The following is an 8,068-nucleotide window of genomic DNA, read 5'->3' as shown; positions in this document are numbered from 1 at the left end:
CTCTGCTGCCAGGAACCAGCAGCAGGACAAGAGGGCACAGCCTTGAGCTGCCCCAGGGCAGGTTTAGGTTGGCCATTGGGCAGAAGTTGTTTGCAGAGAGAGGGATCAGCCCTTGGAATGGGCTGCCCAGGGAGGGGGTGGAGTCCCCGTCCCTGGAGGGGTTTAAGGACAGACTGGATGTGGCATCAGTGCCATGGTCAGGCAACCATGGCGGGGTTGGGTCAAGGGTTGGACTTGATGATCTCAGAAGTCCTTTTCAACCTGTCTGATTCTATGATTCTGTGATTTCCCAGCTCCTCACAAACAGCACCATCTCCTGCAGGACCCTGTTCCCTCCCCTCCTTCCCAGCACAAGGGCTCTTTCCCTCACAGTCTCTTCCACGGAGGTGATGTCAGGGCTGATACATTTGTGTCTGAAGTGGATCAAAGCAGTTTCTGCTCCACTGACTGGTTATTTTCCCTCTCCGGGTGTGGATGGCTCCTGTCTGGGTGCAGCACGCCCCAGGCTGTTTGTCTGCCCTCAGATAAATCTCTCACCTCAAGCACAGCAGGAATTAGAGTGAATGCAGGGGCTGGACGCCTCCCAAACTGCAGCAGATGCTGGTGCAGATGGTGCTGGCAGAATTCCCTCTGACAAATCATCAGGTGGGATTGTCCAGACTCTCCCAGTGAAGGGGTTGTGGGTCTGGAGTGATCCTACAAGGCTGGGCCAGGGAGTGCTGCCCTGGGTCTGTCCCTTCTCCCCACCCCTTGCAGGTGACAGGGTTGTTACCACACGGGAGGGACCTGGTTGTGGATGTCTGGGAGGTAAAACACCATGTCTGGGTAGAGCCAGAGGTCTGTGAGTCTGTCTGCTAATGGAGAGGAACGAGAAACCTCAGGGGTTTAAACAAATTTTTCCTCAGGTATTTGTGTAGTTGAAAGGTTCTCTGGTTAAAGGATGAACTTGGAAAGGGAAAGTCTGTGCTCACTGTGGGAGTTAAAAGCTCCTCCTGAGGCTGAAGGGCCGGTGCTGCCAAACAGCCCAGACTGGAGCTCCCACCCTGTTCAAACCATCCTGCTGTTCCCAGCCCAGTTCTGAAGGTGGGCCCTTCCCCTTCTGGGAAAGGGATGGATCCTGCTGGAGCTCCTGACCTTCTGACAGTGATGAACCCCATTTGGGCAGAGAGGAGTGTCCCTGTGCTCTGGTCAGGACAGGGGAGGGACAGTAACTTCATCCCTCTCCTTGGTCCAATTCTTTATTGAAACTGGGCAAACACCCACGAGGATGTTTAGGAAAGGACTGAGCAGGATTTTCTGTGCCCAGCTGAGCCAGGACTTGTGGTTTAGGACATCTGTGTCCCAGGCTCTGCTTTCCAGCCCTGAGCATCCCAACTGTGTGGTTGCAAAGGTCCCACCACTGCTGGGGAAGGAACAACCCTCCATGTCTTTGGGGCACTGGCCTCAAAACACATATTCTGCTTCAAAATTCTCTCCTGGCTGCTTCTGAAGTTCTCTTTTTGGTCTGGGTTTACTGAATTTGTGAATTAATTTAATCTTTCCAAATGTATACTCTTCTTCCTAGGGGGGTTGTCTGTTTGAGTTATCTATTCTTTTGCTGAAGAATGAGCAGAGCAGAGCCCTGTGGTGGAGGTTTCTCAGCCACTGAGCATCTCTTTCTTCTCCCCCAAAGCAGATGAAGTGAACTTGCTGGACAAAATCACTCTCTATGCACAGGACCTCAGCAATATTTCCTTTGCCTATGATGAAGCCAACTGCAGGATCCTGGAGGTGGGGCAGTATGCCACCCTCAACATCCCCACCAGGGAGGCCTTTGGGGACAGGTAGGTGCCTTCAGGGGGTGGGGCTGGGCTGGTGGTGCCCAAAAATCGTCCAGTGTGTGCTTGTTGGCTCGAGGAGTTACTTTCAGGCCCCATTCCATAATGACAAGGAGATAGCACATCCACTCTGTGATCTCAGGAACATTTTGGAACAGGCTGCTCCATCCCTGGAAGTGTCCAAGGCCAGGTTGGATGGAGCTCTGAGCAACCTGGTCTAATGGAAGGTGTCCCTGCCCATGGCAGGATGTGGGATATGAAGAGAGAAGGCATAAAAAGCTGCTTGTAGCAGGGTTCCCATCCATCCCCNTCTCAGGAACATTTTGGAACAGGCTGCTCCATCCCTGGCAGTGTCCAAGGCCATGTTGGATGGAGCTCTGAGCAGCCTGGTCTAATGGAAGGTGTCCCTGCCCGTGGCAGGGGGTGGAATGAGATGGTCCTTAAGGTCCCTTCCCACCCAAACCATTCCATGATTTTTTGGTCTTTCTGGGTGGGGTGCACAGCTCTTGGCTGAGCACTTCCAGGGATGTGTTCCCTTGGTGTTCCCATCTGGGAGGCCTCTCTGCTCCATCACTTGAGTGGAAAGGACAAGAAAGGCAGCACAGCCATATCCATCAGCATTGCTTGATGCCAAGGTCTGTTGGGGCACAGACCAGGTGGGACCTTTGCCATGCTTGGTACAGGGCTGCTGAGGACGAGGATGTGGGACATGAAGAGAGAAGGCATAAAAAGCTGCTTGTAGCAGGGTTCCCATCCATCCCCACAGTGGGAAAGGCAGGATTGCCATGGAAAACCGTGCCCAGCCACATAAGTGTGTGCTGAGACTGCTCCTGAGAGGGGTGTGCTGAGGTTCTATGGTTGAATGGGTGTTTTATATATATAACATATATGGGTGATATGGTTATATAAGGTTATGAGGTTATATGGGCAATGCTAATTTTGGCCTGACTGCTTCTTTTTGTCTGCCTGACCTTACAACTGCAATGATGTTTTTTTTTGCTCTTGTTTATTTTTATCTTTCATTCCCCCTGGGGTTCATTTGTGCTGTGACTCTGTTGTGCCCTGAGGGGCCAGCCCCTGGTGGCACAGCAGATACCACGTGCCCCCTGTTCCTGCCAGGTTTGCAGATGAGCTGAGCGTGCTGGTGAAGCTCAGGTACTCCCTGAAGGAGGACACCAGCCTGGTGACCATCCTCAGCCACAGGAGCCACGTGCTCTTCCAGATCAGGATCAGCCCCTACGCCCTGGTCTTTGTCACCACGAGGAGGAGACACTACGAGTAAGTTCCAGCTCGGGGGTTGTTTTTCTGCCTTTTCGTGCTTCCTTTTCCCCTCCCGAGGCCACAGTTGAGGTTTCCTGCTCTGGTGGGCTTTGAGCAGTGCCCATCATGTCCCATGGCCCCTGAAGGTCCCTCAGACCTGTTGCTGTGACTGTGCAGGTTGTCACTGCCAAACTCCACTCTGTCAAAGCGATGCGGATCTGGAAAGCAGAGCAAAGAACAAAAAGGTTGAAAGACCTGGGAATGAATCAAACGGGGAAAGGCAGAGATACCAAGAATTTCTCAGACACCTCATGTGGCTGTGGAATCCCCAGATCCATTGGGAAACAGCATTCCTGTGCTGGAAGACAAGTGATGGTGCTACCTGTGACAATTCTAGTGCTGCCCTTTGTGTCTGCACTGAGGGACCCTTGGAGCTGATGAGGGTGAAGCCTCATCCTGCAAAAGCTGTGGGACCAAAGTTTTGTGCTGTGTCCCTTCCTTCCCCCCCTGGAACACACAGGTTCCCAGTTTCCTTCCTTGGTGATGGGCACTGGCACCAGGTTGCCCTCAGCATCTCCCTGGAGAGGCTGGAATTGCACGTGGACTGTCGGCTGGTGGACAGAGTGAGCTGGGCCAACTATTTCGGGATGGGAGTGAACACTGAGGGGCTCATCATCATTGGAGGCCTCATCGAGTCCTTTGAGATCCCCTTTAAGGTGAGTAGGGCATGGTCTGCTCCAGCTGCAGGAAGGGAGGCCTCCATCTCCCTCTGAAGGGGTCCTTTGCCTTCTCTTCCCAAAACACACCGTGTGTGTTCACGCTTGGGCAGGGTGAGCTTGGAGTTGTGCCAGGGGCTTGTTTTTGGCTCAGGGCAGCACAAGTGCCAGCAGTCAGGTCAGCAGTGGGGACCCCTGGGCTTGACTTCCATCCTCTCCTGTTGGCCATGGCTTGTACCACGTACAGGTGTTGCTGTGTGTGCAGAACATCTGGTTTGGGAGCACGTCCCGTGGCTTCACACAGGGCAGGGTTAGATGGGATATTGGGAATAAATCCTTCCCTGGGAGGGGGGAGAGGCCCTGGCACAGGTTGCCCATCCCTGGAAGTGTTCTAGGCCAGGTTGGATGGGGCTTGGAGCAACCTGGTCTTGGTCTTGGAAGGTGTCCCTGCCCAGGGCATCTTTGCATCCAGCCCTTGAAGATGGAAAGGGAATGTTGATTGCCCAAACCATCCCCTGGCTATAGGAGCTGGAGACAACCTGCTCCCACAGCCCCTTCCAGACCTTTCTCTGTCCTCTGGATGAAGAAGCACGAGGATAAATGATGGTTTGTGTGTCCTTTCCTCCCCAGGGAGCTCTCCAGCAGCTGACCTTTGTGATGGGAGACCCCTCAGCCGCCGCCGAGCACTGTCACAGCTACAACTCCACCTGCACGGGCTCCTTCAGCCTCAGCCACCTCACCTCCTCCTGGGAGCCCTCCACAGCCTGGCCAGAGGTGTGGCTGAGGGCAGATGACAAATTTTGGGAGCGCTGGGCCAGGCTGCTCTTTGGTTTAACCCCACTCCAAGTGTTAGTGCAGCCTGGCAGAGCTCGGCTCTCCATGCCAGGGGGTGATGGTGGGTGGTTCCTTCACCACCCAAACCCCCCTGCGAGTCACAGATGGGTTTGGTGCGAAGGAGGATGAGTTAAGGGGAGGGTTTCTGAGCCAAGGAAAGCCTGGGTGGGTGTGTGGGACTGTGTGTGCTCGGTGTGGAACACAGGGAAGCTTTGAGGAGCCGTTGAGTAATGCTGCAGCTGGAGCTGGGCTTTTGGGAGGGGGTGACAGCTGTCCTGGGGAATTGTACACCACTTTGGAATTCTTGCTTGCTCCCAGCAGGATTGTACACCCTTTGGTGCTTCATCCTGCCAAAGGTTGTCCCTCTCTTCTTGCCAGCATCGCTGGAAAGTGGAAGTTCGGGGGATTTTGCTTTTATTACAGTGTTAAGTAAATCATCAAGACATTTTTCTGTGCCAAAAAGCCCAAATCACTCAATAAATCCCCCAAAAGACATGAAACACCCAGGCTTTCCTCGGGAGCTGCAGTTGGCCCAGGGAGATGCCTCATCTCTTAGGCCAGGGATATTAGAAAGGAGCCTGGAAAAGGCTGGGGAGAGGCAAGTGCTGAACACCAGGGTTTGGCACAAACCTCCCACTGCTGGTGGTCTGGTGAGGAGCTGGGACAGCTGCCAGGAAAGGGCAGTGTCAGGGGAGGGAACTGGGTGTGGGATGGGGCATCTGCCCTCTCTGGGGCCTGCCCAAGGTTTCCTTTGGGGTGCTGGTGCCAGCACGTCCTGGCAGCAAAGAGAGAGCGGTGACACCCACCCAGGTGACACCCACCCAGGTGACACCCACCCAGGTGACACCCACCCAGGACAGCCCTTTGGTGGCTGCTCCACTCCCACCACGGGCTGCAGCAGTTTGTGTGTTTATTATTTTAAGAGGAGGATTTCAGGGAAAGCCCTGAGCAGGAGGGATTAAGTAGGAGCAGCTTTGCCAGGGGGGTAAATGTGGAGGAGGCTGTGTGTGTGACACAGGGCAGGTCACACTGGCTGTCTGCTGCTCTGAGGGACAGTGGGGTGACCCCTGGCCATCCCAAAATACATTTCTCACACTGACAGCCCTTGGAGGGCGTGGCTGTGGCTCTGGGATAAGCTGAACTCGCTCCCTAGAGCCAAGAGATAAGGACAGATCTCTCATTGAAAAGCTCCAGGATGTGTCCTCTGAGCCTGGGAGGTGATGGGCTCATTTTAACATGTGTATTATCCCGAGTTCTGGAGGCCTGGAGCTTTGGATGGCTCTGGTGTCTCACCCAGCAAGGGGAAAGTTTTACTTGAAGCATCAGTACGTTGACTGCAGGTGGGACAATTCTGCCCCACATCCCACCAGTTCCCTCCCCTTGCTGGCCCTTCCCAAGGACTGATGAGCATCCAAATGAAGAGAAACTGCAAAACTCACCCAAACACTTGAGGGGTTTAATCCAAAGCTTTTCCCTCCTGTTCCTCTGAAGTACTGGCTCCCAGTGTGCATTCCCTGGATTCTTCCTGTGCCCTCAGAGGCAGTTCCATCCTGGAGCCAACAATAAGCACATGGTTAAGTCAGTGCTGGTCCTTGAGCAGTGATATTTTCCCTCTTTCTCCCTCCATCTCTCCAGGTACCAAAGGAAACCAATGAAATCCAGGATTCCTCTGCTCAGGTAAGACTCTCCTGCATCTCCCCTCTCCATGTCCCTCTGCTGTCCCACCCCCAGAGCATCTCCTGGGGACATGAGCTTCTCTTATGAGCAACAAGGTAAACCCCAAAATTCCCAGAACAAGGCTACTAATTATTATTTTCTTGGCTACTGGTTGTTATTTTCTTTACTGCAATATTTCTCTTTAATGATTTGGATGTAACTTGACGTGTCTTGGAGCTGGTGGAGGCCAAGGTGAGTGTTCAGGTGACCTTCCTGAGCTCCAGTGAGCCCCAGAGGGATGGTGATGGAGGTGGAGATGAGATGGATCAGGTCACCACCTGCACAGAGGTGTTTGGGAGTCCTTGTGCAGCGGGATTAGCTTGGAGGGAAGGCAGTGAAGGTCAGCAGGGTGGCAGGAGAAGGCAGAGGTTGGACACCCACTGCTGCTGCCCACGTGTGGGATGTGATGCCGGAGGTGGGACGGGCTGGAGCTCTGCACTGGGAGGAGGCAGCTGTGGTTCTGGGGGTTTAGAAAGCATCCCCCTGCCAGGCCAGGGCTCCTTGGCTGCTCTTCTGGTCATGGCACTGGGGTTGGGGGTTGATTGTCCCATCTGCTCTCCCCCAGCTGGAGCTTGGGGCGCGTTCCAGCTCTCCGCGTGTGCCGGGGGGATGAGGGAGTGAGCAGAGTGAGGCTGGCTGCAAGTCCTTGATGCTCCTGCTTTGTTTGGGATTTCCAGCCAAGATTTGTTGTTCAAGTTCATGCAAACAGACATCCTGAGGGGGAAACCTGCCAGCAAATGGAAATTGAGATTTGTGTGTGTGTGTGTGTGACTGAGCAGTTCGATTCCTTCACTCCCCTCACCCTCCCAGAGTCCTTCACTCCCCTCACCCTCGCTATTAACTCTTTGGGGAGGGTTTCTCTTCTCACTCCTGGCTTTAACTGTCTGGTTACACCTCGATAACTCCTTGGTGCAAACCTCTTGTGTGGTGCAAAAGGGACTTTTAGAGCAGGTTCATCCCCTCTGCCCCAGGCTTTGATCTTGACACCTCACAGGTGCTGCAGATTTGGGGTGATGGTGGTTGGGTTTGGCATGAGCTGAGGTGGCAAAACCACTCAGAAAGGTGGGCTCTGCCTCCCTGCAATCAGTCCTGGTGGCTCCTGATTGGGATTTGATCCCCATCATCCAATACTCCTTTGCCAGCGGGCTCTCCCTGTGCCTGGTGAGATGTCACCAATTATGATAAAAGTGCTGAAATTCGTGGGTCTGCAGGGGAAAGCTAATGATATTCTGGATTTGGGACAAGTTTATTTTTCGAGCTTTTAATGAGGACCAGAGATGCCTCGGAATCTTTGGCGTTTGGATTTATTAAATGGGAAAAAAAAAAGTGCTACTAATGCATTACAGTTTGGAAATAATGGAGAGCAGAGCAGGGCTGGGCCACAGCTCTGCTTTGTAGCTGTGCTCTTCTTGCCTTTGTTCTTTTAGAAGTAAATTGGTAGATTAGTGAATTCCTTAATTGCTAATTAGAGCTAAATAATTATGCAGGTTCAGGGTGATGGTGGAGGAAGATAAAAGTGGGTGAAGGCAATAGTGACATGACACAAACCATGACACAGCCTAAATGACACCTGGATTGCAGCCTATTCCTGTTGGGAATTTTTTTCTGAGGGGTAAATTGCCATTTCTGAGCAATCTTTGGGACATGGATGGTGTTGAGAGACTTTTCCTGCCTTTTGTCTTCTCTTTGACTGGCTGTGCTCAAGGTGAGCAGGAGGGCTGAGCT

Source organism: Manacus vitellinus, unplaced genomic scaffold, assembly GCF_001715985.3.
Source record: "Manacus vitellinus isolate BGI_N305 unplaced genomic scaffold, ASM171598v3 scaffold_27_pilon, whole genome shotgun sequence".
Lineage (NCBI taxonomy): Eukaryota > Metazoa > Chordata > Aves > Passeriformes > Pipridae > Manacus > Manacus vitellinus.
The sequence above is the reverse complement of the archived record's forward strand: the minus strand, read 5'-3'. Positions refer to the sequence as shown.